The 27,333-nt window shown below is 36.1% G+C and overlaps 1 pseudogene; it reads right to left on the reverse strand.

The window, feature by feature from the left end:
- Positions 1 to 5,785: 5,785 nt before the first annotated feature.
- On the reverse strand, positions 5,786 to 6,934 carry LOC111148211 (annotated as a pseudogene).
- Between the last annotated feature and the right edge of the window lie 20,399 nt (positions 6,935 to 27,333).

The following is a 27,333-nucleotide window of genomic DNA, read 5'->3' on the forward strand; positions in this document are numbered from 1 at the left end:
GCTCACCATAGCACATACCTTCCCCAGTGTCCACATGTAGCCACCCTATCCTTCCCCCTCTCCCCCAGCAACCCTCAGTTTGTTTCCTGAGAATAAGAGTCTCTTATGGTTTGTCTCCCTCCCCAGCCCCATTTTGTTTCATTTTTCCCTCCTTCCCCAGCATGACCCCCCTGCCATCCCTCTCAAATTCCTCAAGTTAGAGAGCTCTTATGATAATTGTCTTTCTCTGATTGACTTATTTTCTTTAACATAATACCCTCTAGGTCCATCCACGTCATAGCAAATGGCAAGATTTCATTTTTTGATGGCTGTATAGTATTCCATTGTATATATAAACCACATCTTCTTTATCCATTTTTCTGTTGATGGACATCTAGGCTCTTTCCATTGTTTCGTTACTGTGGACATTGCTGCTATAAACATTTGGGTGTGCATGCCCCTTCAGATCACTACATTTGTATCTTTAGGGTAAATACCCAGTAATGAAATTGCTGGGTTGTAGGGTAGTTCTATTTTCAACTTTTTGGGGAACCTCCATACTGTTTTCCAGAGTGGCTGCACCAGCTTGATTCCCACCAACAATGTAGGCAGGTTCCCCTTTCTCTGCATCCTTGCCAACACTTGTCATTTCCCGACTGGTTAATTTTAGCCATTCTGACTGCTGTGAGGTGGTATCTCACTGTGGTTTTGATATGTTTTTCCCTGATGCTGAGTGATGTTGAGCACTTTTTCATGTGTCTGTTGGCCATCTGGATGTCTTCTTTGCCGAAATGTCTGTTAATGTCTTCTACCTATTTCTTGATTGGATTATATGATCTTTGGGTGCTGAGTTTGGTAAGTTCTTTATAGATTTTGGATACTAGTCCTTTATCTGATATGTCATTTGCAAATATCTTCTCCCATTCTGTCAGTTGTCTTTTAGTTTTGTTGACTGTTTGCTTTGCTCAGCAAAAGCTTTTGATCTTGATGAAGTCCCGACAATTCATTTTTGCCCTTGCTTCCCTTGCTTTTGGCAATATTTCTAGGAAGAAGTTGCTGCAGCTGAGGTCAAAGAGGTTTCTGCCTGTGTTCTCCTCAAGGATTTGGATGAATTCCTTTCTCATATTGAGGTCTTTCATCCATTTGGAGTCTATTTTTGTGTGTGGTGTAAGGAAATTGTCCAGTTTCATTTTTCTGCATGTGGCTGTCCAATTTCCCGAATACCATTTGTTGAAGAGACTGTCTTTTTTTCCATCGGATATTCTTTCCTGCTTTGTTGAAGATTAGTTGACCACAGAGTTGAGTGTCCATTTCTGGGCTCTCTATTCTGTTCCATTGATCTATGTGTCCGTTTTTGTGCCAGTACCATACTGTCTTGATGATGACAGCTTTGTAATGGAGCTTGATGTCTGGAATTGTGATGCCGCCAACATTGGTTTTCTTTTTTAACATTCCTCTGACTCTTCAGGGTCTTTCCTGTTTCTATATAAATTTTAGGATTATTTGTTCCATTTCTTTGAAAAAAAACTTGATGGTATTTTGGTAGGGATTGTGTTAAATCTGTAGATTGCTCTAGGTAGCATAGACATTTTCATAATATTTGTTCTTACAATCCATGAGCATGGTATGTTTTTCCATTTCTTTGTGTCTTCCTCAATTTCTTTCATGAGTACTGCATATTTTCTGAATACACATCTTTTGCCTCTTTGATTAGATTTATTTCTGGGTATCTTATGGTTTTGAGTGCCATTGTAAATGGGATCATCTCCTTAATTTCTCTTTCTTCTATCTTCTTGTTGGTATATAGAAATGCAACTGATTTCTGTGCATTGATTCAATATAGCATCAGAATATAAAATCAAGGTACTTTTCTTCTTTCTGAAGAACTTACTTCAAGAATTCTAGTAGTCCAGATCTAATGGCAGCTGAGTCTCTCGACTTTCGTTTCTTTGCAAGTCTTCATTAATTTACCTTCATTTTGGAAGACACTGTCACTGGGTATAGAATTCTAGTTTTCTTTCAGTATTTTAAGCATGTTACTCTCTTTACTTCTAGCTTGGAGAATTTCCAATGAGAAATATACTTAATATTCATGTTTTTGTTACTCTTTAGATCATGTTCTTCCCCCACCCCTAAGTGCTTTTAAGATCATCTCTTTATCACAGGTAATTAGCAATTAAATTATGATGTGCCTTGTTGTATTTTTCTTTCTGTTTATTATTTTGGCATACAATGATGCTCTTTGGCCTGATTTTGTAATTTTTATCAAATTTGGAAATAGGTCACTCTTTCTTTAAATATATGCTCTCTCTTTTTATCTTTTCTTTATGAGCATGTGATTGTAAGTTATTCGACCACTTGCTATTGTTCCACAAGTTACTGATCTCTGTGTTTCTTCTTTATCTTTTCCTTTCTTTGCTTCATATGTAATAGTTTCTCATGCTGTGTCTTAAAGTTCACAGATCTTTTCTGTGTCATCTGTTAATTTCATCAAGTGTATTTTTAATCTCATCTAGGACATTGTACTTTTCATCTCTAGGCATTTCATCTATTTTTGTTTGTTTTAATTTGGTAGTATCTGTTTTGTCTTCCCTCATTATGCTCATGTTTTTCTCTATATTTTTTTATTTTTCATTTTAAAAAATATTTTATTTATTTATTTGACAGAGACCCAGGAAGAGAGGGAACACAAGCAGGAGGAGTGGGAGAGGGAGAAGCAGGTTTTCTGTTGTGCAAGGAGCTGGATTTGGGGCTCTATCCCAGGACCCCAGGATCATAACCTTAGCCGAAGGCAGACACTTAATGACTGAGGCATCAAGGTGCCCTATATTCTTTTTTCTTTTTTTAAATTTGAGTGTGGTTAACATAAAATATATTAGTTTCAGGTGTACAACATAGTGATGCAACATTTATATGCATTATGAAGTGATCAATACCATAAATCTAGCTTCTGTCACCACACAAAGTTGTTACATATTATTAACCAATATATTCTCAATACTGTACATTGTATCTCCTATTTATAACTGGAAGTTAATACTTTTAATCTTCTATCTTATTTCACCCATTTTCCCTCTGCCCTCCCTCTGGCAACTACCAGATTGTTCTCTGTATCTATGCATCTATTTCTGCTTTGTTCCATTTGTTCCTTTGTTTTGTTTTTAGGTTCCAAATACAGTGAAATCATATGGAATTGGTCTTTTTCTGTTTGACCTAGCATAATACACTCTAGGTCCATCTATATTGTCACAAATGTCAAGATTTCATTCTTTTTTAATGGCTGAGTAATATTCCATTTTATATATCTTTTTATCCATTTATCTTTTTATCCATTTATCTCTTAGTAGACATTTAAGTTGCTTCTGTATTTTGGCTGTTATAAATAATGCTGCAATAAGCATAGAGGTGCTTATATCTTTTTGAACTAATGGTTTTATTTTCTTTGGATAAATACTCAGAAGTGAAATTGCTGGATCACATAGTAGTTCTATTTTTAATTTTTTAAGGAATGTCTATACTGTTCCCTAGTGGTTGAACAAATTTACATTCCCACCACAAGTGTTCCTTTTTCTTTAAATATTGTTATTTCTCATCTTTTTGATACTACCCATCCTGGGAGGTTTGAGATGACATCTAATTGTGGTTTTGATTTTCATTTCCCTGTTGATTAGTCATGTTGAGCATCTTTTTATATGTCTGTTGGCCATCTATATGTTTCTTTGGAGAAATGTCTATTCAGGTGCTCTGCATATTTTGAAACTAGATTGTGTGGGTGGTTTTCTTTTTTTGATATTGAGTTGCATGAGTTCTGTATGTATTTTGGATATTAAGCCCATCAATTTTATCATTTGCAAGTATCTTCTCCCATTAATAGGTTGTCTTTTTGTTTCATTGATGGTGACTTTCACTGTGCAAAAGCTTCTTGGTTTGATGTAGTCTCATTTGTTTATTTCCCTATATTCTTGAGCAGTTGAGAATATTTATAATAGCTATTTTAAGATCTTTGTTAATTTTATTATGTTTGTCATTTCTGGATCTGTTTATATTGATTTTTCTCTTGGTTATGAGTCATATTTTTCCAGCTGCTGTATATAATTAATAATTTTGACTTGGTGCCAGACAATCCCTCCCTCACTTCTTGTGAATTTTTTGTTGGAGGGCATAGAATTTGTTATATTCTTTTAGTATTAGATTTCAAAAATGTCATCCAGTTAAATTTGGGGGGGTTTGTTTGATTCATTTGAAGCTTCTTTTAGGCTTTGTTAGGGAGGCCCAGGGCATCTTTTAGTCCAGGGCTAAGTTAATTTCATTTCTGAGAGATACCTTTCTGAGGATTTTAATTTATCTTACTAGAATTATGATGTCTTTTCTACTCTGACTGATGGGAACACAAGCATTTCCCAGCCTTGTGCTATCTTGGAGAATTATCTACTCTTTTGTAGGTGGAGAGGGGTAGGGATTGGTCTCTGCTATTTTATCACAGCCAGGAATGACGTCCTATAGGGTATTTTTGAATTATGAACTCATATTCTTCAATGGGTATATGTTATTACAATTTTTTATTTGTTGTGTCAGTTTATGTAAATTTTTTCAAAGAATTTGTTCATTCATATAAGTCATGAGATTTGTATAAGATTGTTTATGGTATCTTGTTATTATTCTTTAATGTCACTAGGATCTATAATATCTCATCATTTTTTTTTCTTTTTTTAAAAAAGATTTTATCTCTTTATTTGACAGAGAGAGAGAGATCACAAGCAGGCAGAGAGTGGGGGAAGCAGACTCCTTGCTGAGCAGAGAGCCCGACATGGGACTCAATCCCAGGACCCCGAGATCATAACCTGAGCTGCAGGCAGAGGCTCAACCCACTGAGTCACCCAGGTGCCCCATCTCATCATTTTTTTTAAGAGAATATATATTTTTTTTAGATTTTTAAAAATTTATTTATTTGACAGAGATCACAAGTAGGCAGAGAGAGAGGAAGGGAAGCAGGCTCCCTGCTGAGCAGAGAGCCCAATGTGGGGCTTGATCCCTGGACCCTGGGGTCATGACACAAGCCAAAGACAGAGGCTTTAACCACTGAGCCACCCAGGTGCCCCTTAAGAGAATATTAAATCATTTATTGATTATACACGATAATGGATGAAACACAAGCTTTAATCCCATCTATAATTTTATCTGATACCATAATTCAATTTAGATCTATTGCATAGGATATACCAACAGTCATATTAATAACCAAATAAACTCCAGGACTTTGCTTGGGTGACCTTTTAATGGTGAACTCCAGGTCACAACACATTAACTGTCAGTTCAACTACACCAAGGTTTGTGGAGACAATGGCTTCTGTGCCCAAGCATGTTGCAAACAAATTTCAAAAGGAACCTGACATCACCCTGAAGGAATTCTAATTTTACACTGTTGGGGTAGTATACCAGGATGGCTTCAGAGTAGACTAACTTAACACAGCACATTTGAAAAAAAAGGACACATTTATTCAGTGTCATGAAAAGCCTATTACATTTAGCAATCAACATCATGGGTGCAAAAAAAAAATCTACATTAAAACACTTTGTTTGAATGCTTTACATTTTCCACAGAACAGAAACTAAAATAACCTGTTATACAATTAGTCACAAATACAGTCCTCGAGTTTTTTGCCCATACACATGAGTATTGTCTAAAACATGTCTTCTTTGTAGCCGGTAGGCCCTGCCACCATTGTGCTTGGCTGAGTTCACAAATCTGTTGTAACCTGTAGCTTCCCTGTCACTTCTCTGGTTCTCCTCTTCTGCTAAGCTTTGTTTCCTGGCAGTGATTAAAACCTTCTGCCACTGCTGTAGCTACTGCTGCTGCTGGAACCACCATAGCCACCTTGGTTTTATGGTTTGGCAAAGTATTGGCCTCCATGACCATAGGGGCCAGAGTTTCTGCCTCCAAAATTTCCTCCTTTCATGGGTCCAAAATTTGAGGATTGATTGTTGTAATTGCCAAAACCATTATAGCTTCTGCTACCTCCTAAGTTGCCTCCAGTACCACCACCATAGCTGCCTCTACCTCCTCCGCTATTACAGCTGTCCTAGCTGCCACTCCCACCATAGCCACTGTCTTGGTTTCCACAACCTTGTCCACCACTTCCATAGCCCCTGTTTCTTCCAGAGTAACCAGGGCCACTTCCTCATAACCATCATCATTACCAAATCCTTTATAGCCATCCCCACTGCCACCATATCCACCACCACCTCAACTGCCACCAAAGCCACTTCAACCACTGAAATTCCCTTATGACCAAAGTTGTCATTCCCACCAAAACCACCTCCACCACCACCACCAAAGTTTCCAGAACCACTTTGACCTCTTTGGCTGGATGAAGCACTAGCCATCTCTCGCTTACATAGGGCTTTTCTTACTTCACAGTTGTGGCCATTCACAGTATGGTATTTTGAATAACAATCTTGTCTACAGAGTCATGGTCATCAAATGTTACAAAACCAAAACCCCTCTTTTTGCCACTGCCTCAGTCAGTCATGATCTCAATTGCTTCGATTTTCCCATACTGTTCGAAATAATCTCTTAGATGATATTCTTCAGTGGCTTCTTTAATGCCACCAACAAAAATCTTTTTCACAAAAAGTGAAAGTGGGCACTAAAGTGGGCACCAGGTCTTTGAGACTCTTCTCTTGAGACAGCCTTCTTTGGTTCCACAACTCTTCCATCCACCTTGTGTGGCCTTGCATTCATGGCTGCATCTACCTCCTCCACAGTGGCACACGTGACAAAACCAAAGCCTCTGGAGCACCAGGTGTTTGGATCTCTCATTAACACACAGTCTGTAAGTGTTCCCCATTGCTCAAAATGGCTCCTCAGATTCTCATCAGTTGTTTCAAAGCTCAGACCTCTGTTGAAGAGCTTCTGCAGCTGTTCAGGTTCTTTGGGAAACTCTGACTTAGACATGATGGTGGAGGGAGGGGAGACTTTAACGATGCTTATTTGGTGGTGTCCATGGGCAGAAAGAATGTAATATCTCATCTTTAATTCCCAGTATTGGTGATTGTGGAACCCAGAGTGCCCTAGAGCATTTCTCTCAGTTCTCCTTCTGTGCCATGCTCCCAGACTTCTGCAGGCCCTGTACACCTGTGCCTCAGAGTGTGGTGTGTCTCTCTCATCTCTTCTGTTTTTCTCTTAATACTCCTCATCAATGAATTATTATTATTATTTTTTTAAATTTTATTTATTTATTTCACAGAGATCACAAGTAGGTAGAGAGGCAGGCGGAGAGAGAGGAGGAAGCAGGCTCCCCGCCAAGCAGAGAGCCCGATGTGGGGCTCGATCCCAAGACCCCGGGACCATGACCCGAGCTGAAGGCAGAGGCTTTAACCCACTGAGCCACCCAGGTGCCCCCATCAATGAATTATTATTAAGAAATAATTGATAGTTAGAGTAAATAACTGGTATGATATATAGCTGTATGGGCTTTTGCAAGCTAATTGATGAATTTTTCAGGAATTTTGCAAGACAGTTTTTAAACACAGCCTTCATTAAAGATTAAACTATAAAAAAATAATTAATATACATCACTGTATAAGTTCAAGGCATAAAATATGATGGTTTGATTTACATGTATTGGAAAATACCCCACCAGGTATTCATCATCTCATAAAGATAAAATAAAAAGAAAAAAAAAAAAAGAAGAAAAGGAAGAACAAATTTTTTCCTTGTGATGAGAACTCTTAGTATTTACTCTTTTAGCAACTTTCCAGTGTGTCATACAGCAGTTGTTAGCTATAGTTATCATGTTGTATATTACATCCCTGGTAATTACTTATCTTATAATTGGGAGCTTACCTTCTGATCACCCTTTCTCCAATCCCCGCTGTCCTGACTTCTTGCACAAATGTGATCTCTTTTTCTGTGATTTTTTTAAAGATTCCATTTGTAAGTGAGGTCATATAGTGTTTGTCTTTCTTTCTTTTTTTAATACTTTATTTATTCATTTGAGAGAGAGAGAGAGCGAGAGCACAAGAAGGGTGAGAGGCAGACTCCCCCCTGCTGGCAGACAGACATGGGGTTTGATCCTAGGACCTGGAGATCAAGCCCTGAGCTGAAGACAGTCACTTAACCATCTGAGCCACCCAGGTGCCCTAGTGTTTGTCTTTCTCTGACTTATTTCACTTAGCATAATGCCTTCCAGGTCCATCCATGTTGTTGCAAATAGTAGGATTTCTTTCTTTTTTATAGGTATTATTACATTGTATATATACACACCACATTTTCTTTATCCATTGACCTATTGGTGGACACTTAGATTTTTTTCATGTCCTGGCTGTTGTAAATAATGCTGCAGTGAACATGGGTGTGCCAGTATCTTTTCAAGTTTTTGTTTGTTTCCTTTGGATTTATTCCCAGATGGGTCTCATGGACATTTGATGAAGGTCTGTGGAAAAGGTGCAGATTCTTTTTGTTTAGTTCTCCTAGGGATTCTAAAGTCTCATACTATCCCCTACCTGGTGTTTAAAGTTTAGTTAAAATTTCAGCTGTTTTCTTCTCACCTGTATCTAAGGTGGTTTTGTCCTACTCCTCTGTCTCTGCCAAAGACGCAAGCAGCCAAAGAGGGTCAGCATGTTGTATTATAGCTCATTGGACTCACTGCATTCTTAGGACACTAATGGACATAAAAACATCTGTGATTTTATAGGTAATCTGCCTTGCTATTGTTAGAATGTAAGTGGTGTTCTTCTCAAGTTTCTACATTTTCTTTTAATGTCCATGCTGAAGGTTGCTACTAATAGAGACCAATGCTGGCACTGAAGAAAAAGATCAGGGATGATTGGAATGCTTCTGCTCTAGGGGCTACTTCTCACTGCTGGCTACAGCACTGACTCAAGTTCTCACTCCCTGTTTCAAATGGTTATGTGTTGTTGTATCTGGAGGCTTTTGCAGAGCTCTCCATCCTATGCCCTATAACCTGCTACTTTTAAAAATTTATTATTTTTTTTTCAATTTTTCATTATGTTCAGTTAGCCAACATATGGTACATCATAAGGTTTTGTTGTAGTGTTCAATGATTCATTAGTTGGGTAGAACACGCAGTGCTCATCCCAACACGTGCCTTCCTTAATACCCATCACCTGGTATAACCTGCTATTTTAATAGTTTTAATAGTTTTCTTTTTTTAATTTAAATTCAGTTAGCCAACTTACAGTACATCATTAGTTTCAGATTTAATAATTTTATTTTCTGCCTTGAGTTTTTTTCCGTCTATAATTAAGTACCTTGATGACATGAGTGTTACTAAGATGGGTTTAAAAATATGTGAGTGTGATGTTGAATATATTTATCTATGCCACTTCAGCTGTGTTTATGTTTTGTCCTTCATTGTCTTGTGTATTACTAAAAGTTAATACTCGAGTGAGGGTTTTTGTCTCCCTCACCTTGTAGCTTACAACTAGGGATGGCGATGGCAGTTATTTAAGATTTCTCGGTGTTTACACTATGATAACCTCATATTCAGATTGTTGTAAAGAGGCTTTAGGTCACTTATTCTGGGGTAAATATATTCCAGTCTTACATCACTCAAAAAATGTAAAGTTTTCTTGAGAGACTCCCAAATTACACTTATTTCCCTACTGCAATTCTGCTGAAATGTACTACTGAAACATCATTGAAAATTTAATTATTAATTATTTAATTTAATTATTATTCATATTTATTATTATTGTTGCATTTTAGTTAATAAGGAAAAAATAAGCTTTCTTTATGAAGTTTATAAAGCCTACACATTTCCCTTTATTCTTCATCTTGACTAATTGAATTTTTATGCAATGAATCAGTCACTCAAGCCACTTATTTATGACTCTTAGCTCATCCTCCAAATTCAATTGTCATGAAGTTCATCTGGTGAATATGTCATCTCCTCTCCATCACCTCTCCATGTCACTATCCTAGTCCAAGCCTGCATGGCTTCTCATTTTACTTTTATTGGCTGTGATGGAAGGCTGCTACGTGATTTTGTAGATTTCAAAAACTCTCGTTACTGATATTTCTTTTGGTTCAGCTTTGCATCACAAAGAAGGCAATTTTCAAAAGTTAACAAAAGAGCACACAGGAATATCAGCAGCCCTGGGTACAAAACCACTTTTAGCTTTAGCTATCATTTACAAAGAAAGTAGTCTAGAGGAACAGCATGTTTTAATAGGCAACTCAGATTTTCAGAAAGCTGTTGACAATAGACTTATTTCCAGACAAAGACAAGATTAGAAATGGGATTGCTGGAGCATAAACTCTCTGGGACCAGAAACCTAGAAGACTGACTTGGACTTAAGAGGACATTCTCCTTTGTGAGTTTCAATATGCTGGTGTATAACGCAGTTAATAGGAGCAGGAGCGAGATAGGTGTCAGATGTCTTTCCTTCACCCTTCCAGAGTCACTCCCCACCACTCTCTTCTCTGCTCTGTGGCCTGTACGACAAAGCACCTTTAGTTCTGCATCAGTGGATTTTCTTAAACTTTAGTTTCTGGTTGGTCAGGGCCAATGAGAGATAGCGCAGAAGATCAAAAGGTGACAGCTCAGTGAGGTCAGGGGTTTTACTCGTCAGATTTGGCCCTGCCACATTGCCAGAGTATTGGCTGTTTCTCTCCTATGGGTCCTATCGTGCCTCTTTGGTCATAGGGTGGTTGCAGCCCCACAATTAGTAGCCCCAAGGCACTGTGCCATACCTCAGTGGTTTCTTTTACTCCCACCTGCGCTTTCTAAATAGTTCTTCCCTTCAGTTACCTCATTTGAGTGTGTCATTTGTTTCCTGTTGGGACTGTGGCTAATATAGGTGATACTCAAAATATTCAATAACTTCCAAAGCAAGGGCAACAACTAATTAAAACAGATGCAGCTGTAAACCAGCAACAAGGCAGCACCAGTATGTGCTGTGTAAGTATCCATGTTGGTCATAGAATGTGAAAGAAGTATTTTGTAAGTAATAGTAGGTACCTAGTGTCAAAGTTTACAGTTAAAAAAAATAAAATAGGTTTAAGATCTGTAATAACATCTTTTCTATTCTCTTCCCCTTCAATATACTATCTAAGTAGCAGAGAAAGAGAGCCTTGGGAGGGCAATCCCATTACTGGAGTGTGGTGACTACACACTGACGGCTGAGTTGTGTAGAACTCCAGGTAAGTTTTTGGCTTATAGCTTTCTTGTGAGGCTAACAAAGAAGATGTCTTTGTGTCTCCCTCCAAATCTTGCTCTTAAAACCCTAACCCATCATACTTATACATGCACAGAAGCCATTTTCAAGCACACAGGATCATCTGATTGTAATTACATCTTCAGCCTCACCCAGTGTCTCTTCCTATTCCAGTGCAATAGTTTTCTGTCTGATGAGTACTTCCCCTCAGAGAGCATTCCATCCTCTGTGCTGGGGACATGCTCACAATGTGTAGTACCACTACTGCCGTATCAGAGAACCTTTCCTGGAAACCACCAGGCAAAATTCATCACTGTTCTCTGTGCTTCAAGGTGCTTCTCACTCTGTACTGTGATTAATAGTGCATGTTTCTGTCGCCATTGCTAGATTTTGATCTCCTTGAAAGCAGGGATCAAATCTTTTCATCTTTATAACCTTAGGGCTTACAACACTGGATGTGATGGATTCGATAAACATCTGTTGAACCAAATTCATTGAATTCAGTTCCTGCAGGTTTGATGGCGAGCATGTGACAGAGCAGGGATTCAAATCCAGTTCTACTGTGACTCCCGGCTCTGTGCTCTTATCCCTACCAAGGGGTACTGTGGTTCCTCGTTCGTTCACAGCAGTTGTTTCTCTAATAGATGAAGGTTGATTTTTGTTAATGTTAGGTTTGCCTCATATTTTAGGAGACTGATGATTTCTTATGTGTCTTCTCAGCTCTGATTTACATGTACAGCGATTAGTTTCATGTTTTTTATACCACAGATCCAAAAAATAAGAGTTTCAAACATGCCATTGAAAATAAGATTTTTTTTTTTCTTATAAGTTCTAGTCCCATTCTTTTCTTTCGTGGCAGGGAGCGAGAGCAAAATGAGAGGCAGAGGTATATAAACTCTTCGTGTAATACCACGAAGAGCCTGATGTATAGTATTGGGTCCACGATCATAAACGTCTCTCTTGGCACTCTTACTACTGTCAGATTATTACTGTGTTCTCAGATTCAGCTGAATGTGTTCAAGGATCTTCTTTGGTCTGAAAGGTCAGCTGCTTTTAGTTGTGCACTGGTAGAATACTAATATGTCCTTATTCAAATTACCTGCTACAGCACTTATTAAATTGATGGCCTTGTGCTCTAATTTAATACTGGTGTCGTTCAGAGGCGTGCCGCAGCAGCACTCTGTGCTGAACGGGGTGATGCTGAGGCAAAGTTCAAGCTGAAACCGTGGTTTGGGGCTGCATTTTCCCACTAAATTAGCAGTCAGATGCGGTGTATAATTAATTAGCACAAACCAGGGAAAGCTTGTCATTTAATAAGCCTTTTTTATTTCCACATTACACAAACAGTGGGAATTGATCCATTAAGTGCCTGGCTATTAATGCTGTTTAATGTATGTCTGGTTGTTAAATTGAAATGTCTAGGTACATACGTCCAGAGTTTAAGAGTTCCTCGTAGTTTGTTCAGTATTTGCTCAGATTTGAAGTCATGTTCCACAGAATCAATAATAGCTTCATTACTGAATTTGAGCCTGATTCAAACATGCATATGGATTTAAACGGGATGTTTCAGCGTGGTCTCAGAAATGGTTTTTTGTATATATGTCTTAAAGTCCAGCCAGTCCCCTCCCCCAGAATTAAATATTGCATTGTGTTTGCAGCATTCTCTGCTTCCTTTCTTTTTGATATAATCCTTGTGCCTGCAGTTGCCTAAGGAGGAGAATAACTTTTTCTTCGTGGTGGTATTCAGCATTGTATCATGGAACTGTAGTAGGAACGAGCCTTATGAAATCCACAGAACAAGATTTCAGCTATCCTGCCAAGATGGCTGGAAGGGCACAAAGTCTTGTCTGTGGCCCGAGTAGCAGGCAAGGCATTGGATACTTAAAAGAGCACCAACCTCATCCCTTTTCTAAAAAAGATTAAGGATTATTCAGTTTTGTGAACTGGTTGTTCATAGTTGGGAGGTGATTAACAGATGCATTCTTTATAGTAAATATCATCACATCTTATGTGCACAAATGACAACATTAAATGCGTCCCCCTGCCCTTTTTTTTTTTTTGTTAATGCAGACAGGAAAACTAAAAACCTGAATGTGAAATGACTTCAAGAAGGGGAGTAATTTGTTTGAACTGTTGATGAGGGCCATTTGCCCCATGGAAAAATTACTGTATTTGCCAATGTCCATCACATTTAAATGAATGAAGCTAGTTCCTATGTGAATTATTAACTATCAAAGAAGTTAATTATGTGTATATGTGTGTTTGTGTGTACACACACATATACGAAAAGGTACCTTGAGGACTCTTAAAAAAGACCACCAAACATAATCACAAAACTATGGCAATATCTCTGATTTTTTTTCTTATAAACTGAGAAAACTTTCTACAGGTTTACATAGGGAATATTAAGGCTGTATTATTGTTAAAGGATACCACTTGGGATTATTTTTTCTTCTGTAATTAGCAGAAATATTTGAGTTGTAAATATTTTGTACTGAAGAATGATGAATTAAAATATCTGTGGCATTTTAATACTCATGTTTTGGGACCAGTTCAGGTCTGTGTTATTGCATTTACCTTATTCAGGCTTATATTATAGTCAGATGTTTCCATGTTTGTCTCCTGTCTTGACTGAAAAGTCCTCCAGTGCTGGGGCATGTCTAACTATGGCATTATACTTTTAATTTTTTTATTATTTTGGCACAATAAAAAATGTATAGTGCATTTGGGTGGTACTCAAATGGGGAAAAGTTTTTTAATTGAATGGGTAATTATCTTAAAAGGAAAGTAAGCAAAATATTTTATTTCCTCACACTCAATCCACATAATGCCCCCAAAATTAATTTATTGTGCTAGTAAATATATAATTTTAGATCTTCCATTAAATTTCTTGCCTGGCCAATTTCTCAAACAGTAGCAGAACTACCTTCATGATGTCTTTGTCCTTTTCTCAGCAAGAAAGTTTTGTGATTATTTATTCACTAACAAACTCATTTATTGATTCACTCATTCATTAGTTCTCCAACATTTAATCAGGGTTATTTTATGCCAATAACTCAATAACACACAAATATATTGAAAGATTTTTTTTTTTTACCATTTCCCTTTTAATAGTATACACTGCTTTTTTTAGTTACTTTATTTTTCAATTAAAATGCATTTTCATTACCTGCTAAACTTGTTAAGCTTTTGTGTTAGAATTAGAGCCAGTCACCAGTACTTCCAGTTCTGCCTCCTTAAAGTTAGGTATATAAAGTATAGATTTGGCAAATGGCTTGTGAGAAGTGTGTAATATGTTACATTGTCTTCCTTCTGGCACTCTGGCCGTGGAACTTGTGTTGAGATAATCATCAGCTTGAGTTCCTGGGTTTCTTTTTTTTTTTTTAAAGATTTTATTTATTTATTTGTCAGAGAGAGAGAGAGAGAGAGAGAGAGAGCGAGAGTGAGCACAGGCAGATGAAGAGGGAGAAGCAGGCTCCCTGCTGAGCAAGGAGCCCGATGTGGGACTCGATCCCAGGACCCTGGGATCATGACCTGAGCCGAAAGCAGCCGCCTAACCAACTGAGCCACCCAGGTGTCCCAAGTTCCTGGGTTTCTACAGTAAATAGAACCTCTTATCCACCTGTTGACCAGGTGGTAAGTTAGAAAGGAAATTTGGGCACTAATATTTGGGTATTGTTCACTTCTACCTTATAATCTTGCCTATCCTACTCTGTAAATTATTATAAATATGTTTTCTTCTTGAATGCAATACCTGAAAAGTAAGCTAAGAGAAAGAAACATTTTTAAAAGATATATTCAAAACGATTTTGGCTTTATAGAACAAAATTTGGTAAAGAATCCCAATTTTTCACAATTTTTAAGTTTATATGTAAAAATAGAAGCCTATGGACTAAAATTTAAGTTCTGCTGTAACAATTTTTTATTTTTAATTAACCAACAAAAGGGTACCTTAAAAGCTAAGCCTAAGCCCCAGTAAGATTGTAATTTATCTAATTGTGTGAATGACATGTCTAATTTGTAACACTGGGTCAAAGAACAGAATGACAAATCTCATTTTTTTCCATTGGTCTATTTAATAGAATTGTTGATATACTTGGATAATTTAAGTAATTACTGATCTAAAAACAATTACTGACCTAAAAATACAACTCATGAACAACATTTTGTTGAGATAAAAATAAAGTTTACTTCACAGTAAATTCTGTCAACTTTAACCATTTCATACTTTTGCTATATAGTATTTATTGATATTAACAATTCTAAATAAAATTTCTCAGGAGTGATATCTAAAAATGACTAGCCTCTTAGTTTTGTCACTGATTTTTAAATATTAGTTTAACACAATTATTTTTAAACCTGTCATCTGTAAAAATGTAGAAAATGAATAATAAATGTTAGCTAACGACGGATGGGTCCATGTGAGAATATTTGAGTTCTTATTTTTTTTTTAAATATCTTTGGAATAAAGGACAACTTTAATCTGCACATATAAAATAATAAAAAAATTTAATTAATGAATAAGAATAAGCAAAGGACAATATGTAGATACTTAAATTTGTTAATTAAATGTCATAGTGGACAATTGTTTGGAAAGTAAATTATAGCAAAAATCCTTTAATTGGGGTTTAATTTATATTGGGATTTGAGAATAATGAATTTTTTTATGTTGAATTTTTTAACCAGGCTAACTTTGATACATCTAAATCAGATTTGCGGTTTGGTGCTTATTCATTTTATTACCCTATATTGTACAACTGAACAAAACATGGTATCAATAATAAAGTCAAACTATATCTTTAAAATGGCTACCAAAATAAGAATCTAGAACATTCTTTAAGGTTATATGTTTGTTACACTGTATTCAACCTCTTAAAACTAACGAAGCTCTCATAAATTCCCATTATGTGGTTGGGGATTTATACATAGAGTATTGTCCATTAAAAATAACTTTTTGAGCAAAAAATGAGTGGAAACTTAACAGTTACGAACTTAAAAAAAGTATCAGAACATATGAAGCTTACTATGAACTGTATATTACAGTATCTGGGAAGGTATGTGGTTAAAATGGTCAAAAATGTTTCCATTCTCTATTTGCTCCATAAAGCTAACAGTGAAATTTCCATATTTTGGGTGATTATTCTTCTAACCTGTTCAGAGTTTTATGAATTTTTATATGCTTTGAGTCTCTGCTTTTTCTAAGAAATGTTTTCTTTTTTCCTTTTTCTTAAAATAGTTTTATTTAAGATATTTTTACTAAATGAATTTTGTTAAAAATAAATTTGGTAATCCTCATCTATAATAGTAATAAGAGGAAAATAATTTAAATGCTGACAGGAAAAATGGCTAATTAGATTATTGTGGTAAGTGAAATTTGATGTAATCATTAATATGATACAATAGTATACATAAGGATACGCAAAGTTATTCAGAGTATATTGCTAGTAAAAATTAAGTTTAAAATAGTATGGATGACTCTGATCCTATTGTAAATACATTTTATGTTAGTTTTTTAATATATGCATACATATAGTATGTACATGTCTATATCTAGGTATGTGCATGTACAAAAGACTGGATGCATGAATAAATAGGAGATGAAAAAGGTATTTTCATTTTATTTCTTGGTTATTTGAATTTCCTTTTTTGAATTTAAAAATATTTTTCCAGCTTTACTGAGATATAATAGACATATTGTGTAAGGTTAAGGTGTACAACATGATTTGATACACATATATTGCTAAATGATTATAACAGTAGTGTTAGTTAATACCTTTACAACCTTACATAATCACCACTTCTTTGTGGTGAGAACATGTAAGGCCTATTCTCTTCATAACATCCAAGTATGTAATACAGTCTTGTTTACCAGAGTCACCATGCTGTATTGAATTTTCTTAATTTTGTAAGATGAACGGTGTGTTGTCTTTGTATTGGGTGAAAGGAAATATGTTTTGTTATTTTGTGACCTATCAAAGAACACTGTTAAAGAAAATTTATTTCATTAGAATATCTGACAACTTTACTGCAATAATATTATAAACCTATCATGAAAACTTTTAAGTAATGATTTTGCAAACATGAAGGAAATGATGTTTTTTCCCTTTTTCCTACTTAGGTATTTTGAAATTGATATTTTGAAGTGAGTTAGCTACAGATATGTTGCACAATAATCATGAAAACATCAGCCCATTAAGCTTGCTGTCCTGACCTAAGCGATGTTTTTATTGAGAGAAGTATGGTCCTCAAGATAATTCCCACATAAGGCACCAAAATCAGCATTAAAGGGTTTTTATATTACTGATGAATGTGCATGGCTGAAAGGAGATAATTTTTTAAAGTTCTAAATAGTGTTTAAATTTCTAAGAGAAGAGCTGCTTTAACAGAGATACATCTCTTTTTTTTTTTTTACACATATGTACATATGAAAGAAGAATACAAAAGAATGGCCACATGTATTTTTAAAAAAAATACTTTGGCAGGATCTGAAGAAATAATTACTGTTGAAATAAAAAGTACACTCTTGAAAATGTATTTTCTCTGACAGAAACATGAACAATTATTTATATTTCATACTTATTATGACTATAGGCAAAATAGTAACATAACACATTTTATCCTGGCCATTATATTTAGGTTAGATACAAGTGCAAAACTCAAAGAATGCAAATATTTTTATTGGCCATTCAAAAATGATGATATTACTTATTTAGTAGTATTTGAAGTACAAAATTAGACATGCAAATTCTGTGTAGGCTACTTGTTTTATTCCCATCTGAATTAACTGAAATATATTTCCCAGTAAATATCTTTAGCCTGAAGCCTAGAGTATGGGAAAGTTATTGTGGAAAAACACTTTTGGAATATCCTTGAAATATTCAATCTTGTTGACTCACAATCTTTTCTATAGGGTATTTAGGTCACTAATGCTATTTTTGCCAAGAAAAACCCAATGCATTTAGTTTCTTTCATTGGTATTCTTATTTTCAAAAGCTTTACTAAATTATTGTTCCTTCTTTCCCTGTTACAGGTCTTGGAATATATAGCCTATAAAATCATTCTCATTGGGAAAAAATTAGAGACAAGTCATCATCCTTTGAGGATAAGTTCAATTAAAAGGTAAATTTAGCCTTCTGGACCTCATACAAGTAATGACTACACAATGAAATTGTTGTTCACATCAGAAGTACTGATTGTTACCCATTTTGTGTGTTTTTAAGGCAAACTGTCATTGAGAATTAAAAATGTGTTCTTGAATTAAATGAATAAAACGTATTTTTAACTCATCTATAACACTTCACATATATTTTTAAATAGTTTAAAATAGTTTGAAGTAGGATTTCTGAATTAATCATTGTTTTAAGTAGTTTGGATTAGAGTTTTAAATCCCAGATTTCCTGTGGGGGAAAAAAAAGGAGTAGAAGGCAGAACATTTATATTAGAGTGCTTTACATACTAATCATCTGGAATGGGATATAATAAACTATCTCAAATGTTCTTCCACTTGTAATGATAGGATGTCTTTAGATAATTTTACAGAATTTATTTTATTTTACTAATTGATTGGTATATTCATCATCCAGAGATATATTAGTGAAAGCTGGGTTCTAAATCACTTTCCTATGATAAGCTTTCCAATTAATTCTTCTCACACTGTTTTCCTGGTGACATTTGAACTTCTTTCATTATATAAAACACATCTGGAATGAGACATTGCTGAATAATAATCATGGATGCTAACATGTTAAAGATTGGACCCCTGACATAGTCAAATGTGTTCTGGTTTAAAACAGTGACCTCAACTAATGCTGTTTTAAGTGAACCACATTTAGAAAGAATATACAGGCAGGTCTTTTTAGCCTGCCTGTCATGTGGTAGAATTGGTCAAAAAGAATGAAATCAAATTGCAAACTGTGTCTCCCTTGTTTAATGGAATTAACTATATTCAGTTATATTTTTCCTCCCCTCAGCAAATGTTTTTTCTTTCTTCTTATCTAATATGAAAAATACGACAATAAGTAAATATTTTAAAAGGGTTACCTAAAACATATGTTAAATCGTGTATTACTTATAATTTACATTTTTATCATAGGGTTACTGAATTTCTTCTGTGGTGTATTTCATAAAAGAGAAGATGCTGATAAGATCCCTTTTAAATGGCTTGCTAATACCAGAAGCAGATCATTTAAAATGGACCTTACATCTTCATAGGACGTTAGAAATGAAGACATTACCTCAAAATGTAGGTAATTATTGCCTCCTCTTTTATCAGTGCTATTTTCTGAGGTATTATCATAAGAGAGCACTTTAGTATTAAGCAGGGCCTTCGAGTGGCAATAAATCAGTCCAACTGAGTCATCATTGTCTAGGGCATCGGGACTACTGCAATGTTGTGGATCCTACCGAGAGTGTGAAATCACTTGACCCTTGGCATTAACCTTTGCTGAATGAATAGACACTGCTTTCCACATCGAGGAACAAAGCAGAAGACTATTGATTAAACACCACATTCACTTGATATTAAATACTGGCTGAACTCACTTCTTGCTTCCAGTTCCAAAGGGAGAAGCCCAGAGAGTTGCTGAGTCTCAAGAGAATGGATGTTTGTAATTCAGAGCAATGTTTTTCCTGCAAAGTACTTTTTTCCTCCTTTGATCAATAACTCGCAGCCATGATCAGCCATGAGTATGTATTGTCAATTCTGACCTGTGTATTTTATCACTGAAGGTGAGAGGTCACAGTGCTGTGACTAATATTTCAGGTCTAAGCATGAATTTTTTCCTGACTTCGGTATCTGTTTGAAAGAGCAATTTGTTTTATTTTATTTCTGGCCTTACGAATTGTTGTTTAGGCAATTGATTTGTCTGCATTAGTACAATGCACAATTTTTCTAAAATTCTTTGGATTTATCACTGTTTTTGCAGATGTGGAATTTTCTAGACCTCAGCATTAGAAGAAATCATGATAAAAGGACATCCTTAGGATTTACAGTTTATTCTATTGGGGAAAGAGATATACTATAGTTAAATAAATTTCTCAGATGAAAGCAAAATCTTTGGAAGAGAGTGTAGCAATATGTATGAGCATAAAGAAAACAACGAAAGATATTTTTGCAAGAAGTCTTAAGCTAATTGTCTTCTGAACCATTGCATGTGCCTATACTACTGACAATAGTTGGACAGCTCCCGTGTAGATCTACTTTACCCAGAAAGAGAACATGTATTATTAACTGATAAGTCAATTTAATTCATGGAACTAGAATTAAATTTAAAAAATTTTAGCTACAAATAAGAAAAACATTTTTATTTTAACTGTAAATAATTTTTGTGAGCTTCTATAACTGGAATTATCTTACTGGAGGAAGCAACATAAACAGCTACCTTAGAGAAGGTCATTCTTCTCTAAGATTTCATATTATTTTGGACCAAGGATATTTTGGACCAGTAAAACTCCTTAGAATAATTGTTTTCATCGCTAAGGGTTTGAGTGGCTTGTGTGGAGCACCAACCAGAAATTCTAGATCAGCTAGCTGTGAATCTGTCATAGTTGAGCAAAGATCCTTCCTTGCCTGAATTATAGAAAATACTTCCTCTGAGGAAATAATGGTGTAATTTAATACACGCACAGTCTCACACAGTTTGCACAATTTTTGAAAAGGAGTATTAGAAGGCTACGGGAAGTTGATAAAATGAATCATGCTGCTAAACTTAATGGTCAATCCTTTTGATTTGATGCTTTCTACGGGATGTGCAGCCTCTAGAATATTTCTTTAAAACCTACTGAAGCTTGGAAAAATGTGAAAAACATTGAATTTAAACACTATTTTGGTTACGTATTATATATTCCTTTTTCTTCATTACTAAGGACATCTGTATAGAAGTCACTTTTATTTCACTATTATCTGGAGCACTGACATCCAAGGACCTTGGCATTTACTCTGACACTTGGAGGTACCTAGATACAATTTATTTGACTGTAATAATGCAGTACCAACTTCTCTTTTGCATGCCAAAGCATATAAAGGTAATTGTTTATAAATACTGACATTTTTAAGGTTATAGTGAATGAAAATATTGAACTAGAATTTGTTGCTTTGAAGTACCAAATAGAGATTTTATTTTTTTATTCTGCTGTGCATGATAGTGAATGAGATAATTTTGTGACATTTTAGACACCATCAGCTGTGGCTGTGCCAGGGTCACCTGGTAGGTGGTGACAGAGCTGTGATTAGAATCCATGCAGCACGTACTGCAGGCCCTTTCGTGATCTCTTTGGTGTCTGTGTGCAACTTCCCGATGGAGATTATTTAAAATGAGGTTGTGAAATAGAATAAAATGATAGTTACAGTTTAATATGACAGATACTGGAATTCCATATTCAGAATTGGAGAAGAAGAGAGATGGAGAGAAAAAGAGAGGGAGAGGAAGGAGAAGAAGAAAAAGAGGAAAACATTCCTAGTACAGCCCTACAGATTAAAAAACATGATGGGATAGGAACTTCACATGCTTATGCTAGTGGGGGTAGGGAGTTTGTAATTTTTTAAAGCTCAAAAAAGTAAGTAGTCTCTTCAAATTTCTGCCAGATGAAATTCCCCATCCCTGTTTTTAGAGATAATCTAGAGATAGTTGAGAATACACATAGGTAAAAGTGAAAAATGAACCTACTGTTTAGAGGAGAGATGGAGGATGGTTACTCGTGAAATGTATTGTTTTTACGTTAAAGACAACTCCCTGTGGAGGCTTTTGGAAAGTTGAGGTAGTAGAACTCCAAAAGCATTCTGCCAAAGATAGATTATTCAAAATTGATCTCTCCTGAAGAAAAACTTTGACGTGGTTCCATTTATCTGATCAGTTACAAGAAACTTAAAAAAAAAAAAAAAAGTTCTCTGTAACAGTTCCTATCCAAAAAGGACAGCTCTCTAGGTTTCCAGAGCCTGAACATAATAGTCTCCCGCCTGGTTGAAATCTTTTCAGTGAGAGTCTTTTGTTTCCTTGAATTAGCAGAAGACTTTGAAATTGACTACACATTGTTAAATCTTTGCTTGGGATCTAGTAAAAGCCCATATAGTTTATCTGACACAGTCGAGTTTATCTTTTTACGTTTGTCATTCCTCATAAAAGATATCGACTGGAATTTTTGTGACTTTGACCAGCAGAAAACCTTAGCTGACATACTCAAGGCTGAAATGCAGTCATCGGAAATGGAAGCACTTCAACCCTGCCCCTGTGGCAAGAATGGCTTCCTGTTAGACAATCTGGTCAGATTCTTTATGGACCCAAAGGGAGGTACATGTGCTGGGCATTGCGTTTATGTTTTTTCTGACCTACCTGCTCCTTAGAGCTGCATTCTAAGACTGCTGCTTGTGTAAAACCTTTCAGAACTATGCATCATTGATCTAGCCATAATCACACTGATCTGTTGGCTTTTCACTAAACTTTACTTAAGTGAAAACTAACCCTCTGCTTCCTCTTTGGGCTTATGATTGACTGTATGTCTTTCGAATGGTGTGAAGATGCTGGCTGTGAAACTGGAATACTGCTTTTTAATGTCTTTAAAAGAAGAAAAGAAAAATGTGTCCCCTCAACCACTATAGAGCGAGATAAAAGAAAATAATGACGGTGTGCACCATGTTGTCAATGATGACCTTTAGGGAAACTTTTTAGAATGTCTTCACAGCTCGAAAGGCTTTTCTCTTTTTTCTTTTCTCCCCCCAGAAATAAATATTCCAAATTTATTTTAAAAACAACTTTACAAGGGTAGATTTTAATTCATTGTTGCAGTTTTTCACTTAGGCTACACACATATTAATTGACAGTCCCTTTATTCATTTCCTGGATAACTGGCAGATGACGCTCCCTGCCTGAGATACAGAGCTATGATAGGAGAAGAACTACCATAGGGATAGAAAACAAGGGGCCACAGGAGGTGAAAAACTGGTTGGAAAAAAGAAGGAAAACACCAGGACAGTATGGGCATGAGATCTGGTATAGGATGTCATCAGTCCTGCTCTCCATTCTGATCCCTCCCAAGTCACTTAGGATCTGTGGACTTGGTATATGAGCTTAAGATTCATACACATCAATAGGTAGTAAGATACCAAAAGGCATAAAAATATAAGCCGTTTTAAGTGTCTTTTATGTGGGAAGAGTTGATTTCAGATGCTAAGTTTTCATTATATACATTTGTAATTTCATGACACTAGGGTAGTCTAAGTATTTAGTAATATTTATGGTCCTCAGTCATTTCTCCCAGTACATTCCATGCATGCATGTAATTTTTCTACAACTAATAGCTTATTCTTTTATAAAGAATGGTAATGGGAGTGGGTAATTATCATCTAGTTGCTTAGGACTGTACTTTTGTGTATGCAAGGGCAGACCTCTTGCTCCACCTTTCAAAATAGCATTCCTAATCATCACAGTGCGCCCAGAGCTGCTGAATAGGGGCATGTGTGCTGACCTGGATTATTAGCACATCCATCTAGCCAGCAACACTATGAAATACTTTCCATTTTTCACATTGCACATTTTTATGTGAACACACACACGCGTGCGCATACACACACACACACACACACACACACACGCGCAGCTTTAATTCAACAGTATAGCTCTGTTTAAGAATTAATGTTTTCATGGATTTTTTTTTTAAGATTTTTATTTATTTATTTGACAGAGATCACAATAGGCAGAGAGGCAGGCAGAGAGAGAGGAGGAAGCAGGCTCCCTGCTGAGCAGAGAGCCTGATGCGGGGCTCGATCCCAGGACCCTGGGATCATGTCCTGAGCCGAAGGTAGAGGCTTTAACCCACTGAGCCACCCAGGCGCCCCAAGAATTAATGTTTTCAATCATAGGTTCCTTTCACATTTTATCCTAATTCTAAAATTAGCAATAATGAAAAAGGGTGGCTAAATAAGCAAATATTTGTAAAAAATCTTGGTTTCTTTCATATTTTTCTCTAGACTCTTTTTTCTTCCAATTTTATTATAAGGGTTGTCATAAAAAAATACCATCTGGTTGGGTATAAAAATGGTCTAGTTGGCTGCAACTAAAGGCTGATGAGTATCTTCAACATTATCTCCAGGTGAGTTTAGTAAGGTTAGTGATCATACAGGAATCAGAACAGTGGTTCTAATAGGATTTTTAAAAACAGAACAGATTGTACAATAATTAACTATAGATCTTATTAAGGGAAAAAGTGTTATCTCATAATGTAAGGAATGATCTCTGATAGCTAGAGGAGAATGAAAAGAAAACTTTTAAGGTCTTTCCTGATGGAAGAACCTGGTGACCGACGATAGCAAAGAACTATTCCATTCCTCCAGTGTTCAAACTACTCCATTTAATGTTGTTTGATGCCATTTATTTTCTGGTTCAGTAAAAAGATTTCTTTTATGGCTTTTTAGAATGGTCATGATTCTCAAATCAGGTTACCAAATATTATTAAATTAGGCAGTAACATCATGTATTTAGAATTAATGTGGTGTAATGGCCTTCCTAATTTATAGTATCTATTCCAGAAAATATGTCTGGGATATATTATTGTGATGAGTATAAGTGATAAGGAATGTGAAACAGTTCCTGGCAAAGAAAGTACTACAAGATACTCAATGCAAAGAAATATCTGATGCTTAACAACATGTTAAAAAAAAACAAAAACCAGGGGCGCCTGGGTGGCTCAGTGGGTTAAAGACTCTGCCTTCGGCTCAGGTAGTGATCTCAGGGTCCTGGGATCCAGCCCCACATTAGGCTCTCTGCTCAGCGGGGAGCCTGCTTCCCCCACCTCTCTCTGCCTGCCTCTCTGCCTACTTGTGATCTGTCTCTGTGTGTCAAAAAAAAACAAAAAAAACAAAAAAAAAAAACCCTTAAGTAGAAAAAAAAAAAAAAAGTCCTGAGATTTTGTGTGAGGGACCACCTCCACTGACTGCCCAAGATGTGTTTGGGCAGTCCATTTGTTGGATAGAAATTTAACTTCACTTTCAAATGGCATTCTCATCCACTTGAGTACTATTGTATTCACTGAGAGGAACCCTACCCTTGATTCTAACTGGTTTCCATCTCTCCCACTAGGCTCTCACTCCATGAGAGGAAAGAAGAGTAGGTCCATCAGTATACTTGAATTCCATTCTCTGAAACTCAATGTTTGTATATATCTCAGCATTTCTGAAGAGGCCCTGAAACTTCAAACAAATTAGGCAAAGGGAGCCCCAGAACATTAAACCTATTTTAAATGTGCAGCTATGACACTGAGATTTTTCTTTTTAAAATACCTTCATTATTCTGAGCTAGTTTTATTAAGAATCCCAGAGTCAGTATTAAGAGTCTCAGTCAAGTAAAGTCTCTTTGTAAAGATACTCATGGTAGGAATAATAGCTTACTACTAACAAAAAACAAAACACAGGTTAAAAATAAAGGTGCCTCCTACTGGGTATTTACCCCAAAGATACAGATGTAGTGAAAAGAAGGGCCATCTGTACCCCAATGTTTATAGCAGCAATGGCCATGGTCGCCAAACTGGAAAGAACCAAGATGCCCTTCAACGGACGAATGGATAAAGAAGATGTGGTCCATATACACTATGGAGTATTGTGCCTCCATCAGAAAGGATGAATACCCAACTTTTGTAGCAACATGGACAGGACTGGAAGAGATTATGCTGAGTGAAATAAGTCAAGCAGAGAGAGTCAATTATCATACGGTTTCACTTATTTGTGGAGCATAACAAATAGCATGGAGGACAAGGGGAGTTAGAGAGGAGAAGGGAGTTGAGGGAAATTGGAAGGGGAGGTGAACCATGAGAGACTATGGACTCTGAAAAACAATCTGAGGGGTTTGAAGGGGTGAGGGGTGGGAGGTTGGGGGAACCAGGTGGTGGGTATTGGAGAGGGCACGGATTGCGTGGAGCACAGGGTGTGGTGCAAAAACAATGAATACTGTTACGCTGAAAATAAATTAAAAATTTAAAAAAAAAAGAAAAAAGTATTGATGCAAAAATCTTTTCTTGGTTCTGCATTCTTAGGTTATATTAATTTGAAATGTGTTAAATTTGTATATTTAAAGCCTAAAGCATTGTAATTGTCTACACAACAAAAAGATTTTTGTGTTGATGTGTTGTTTTGAGGTGTTATAATTTCAGCCTTTCACTAACTGAGCAATAAACTTTACATAAAGTTTTCATATTGAAAAAAAAAATAAAGGTGCCTCTAGTGGAAATTGTTGTCATAAGTATAGTTTTGGTGTTTTCTGGGGTGAGCTAATTGTTCATCAGTAGTAATGGATCCTTGGTGAATTATTGTTGATGCTAAAAACCTGTTTCAGTGGTGATCATGGCTTGGCCCCAGGTCTGGTCTGCTTGCTTGCAGCGTTCTTTGGTGTATGGGATGAGAAATGTGACAGTGACTTTGGAATTGTGATCAATAGCCTGTGATCTCAGAATCCCTTGTTTTCCTTTTTGCCCATGATAACTAGCACAAGAAACACTTTTCTCTCTGCAAGAAGGGACATAAAGGATTTGGAGCTAGAGAGGTGTAAATCTCTAATTAGCAAATTTTGCTGGGTAAGTAAAGGCTGGAAAACAGAAAGAGACAGAAACACCCCTATTTTATAGGTTTACTACTTGGAGAATAATGTAGACAGGGCTCTGTATTTTTAAGCTTTCAAAACAAATGAAAACTTCATTCTAATGACCTCAGTCTTATATGACCAAGCATCATTATATTACATTATTACATCATTGGCTTGGCGTTCCACCTGCAAAATAGATTATTTAGCTGGCTAAATCTAGGATGAAATTCTTTTTTTTTTTTTTTTAAAGATTTTATTTATTTATTAGACAGATAGAGATCACAAGTGGGCAGAGAGGCAGGCAGAGAGAGAAGAAGAAGCAGGCTCCCTGCGGAGCAGTCAGCCGGATGTGGGGCTTGATCCCAGATCCCTGGGATCATGACCTGAGCTGAAGGCAGAGGCTTTAACCCACTGAGCCACCCAGGCGCCCCAGGATGAAATTCTAATATCAAGCACACTGTCTAGTATTAATTTTGAAAAGTGGAGTGAAAAAATACAAATAAGAAATTTGATGTAGAAATCTAGATTGCATGTGAAGGATTGGATAACTTATAGGACATCTTTATATGGATCTACCTTTAAGAAAATGAATTTACTCTAGTACTTTGTC

The sequence above is a fragment of the Enhydra lutris genome, unplaced genomic scaffold (assembly GCF_002288905.1).
Source record: "Enhydra lutris kenyoni isolate GAN:26980312 unplaced genomic scaffold, ASM228890v2 scaffoldscaffold19, whole genome shotgun sequence".
Taxonomy (NCBI): domain Eukaryota; kingdom Metazoa; phylum Chordata; class Mammalia; order Carnivora; family Mustelidae; genus Enhydra; species Enhydra lutris.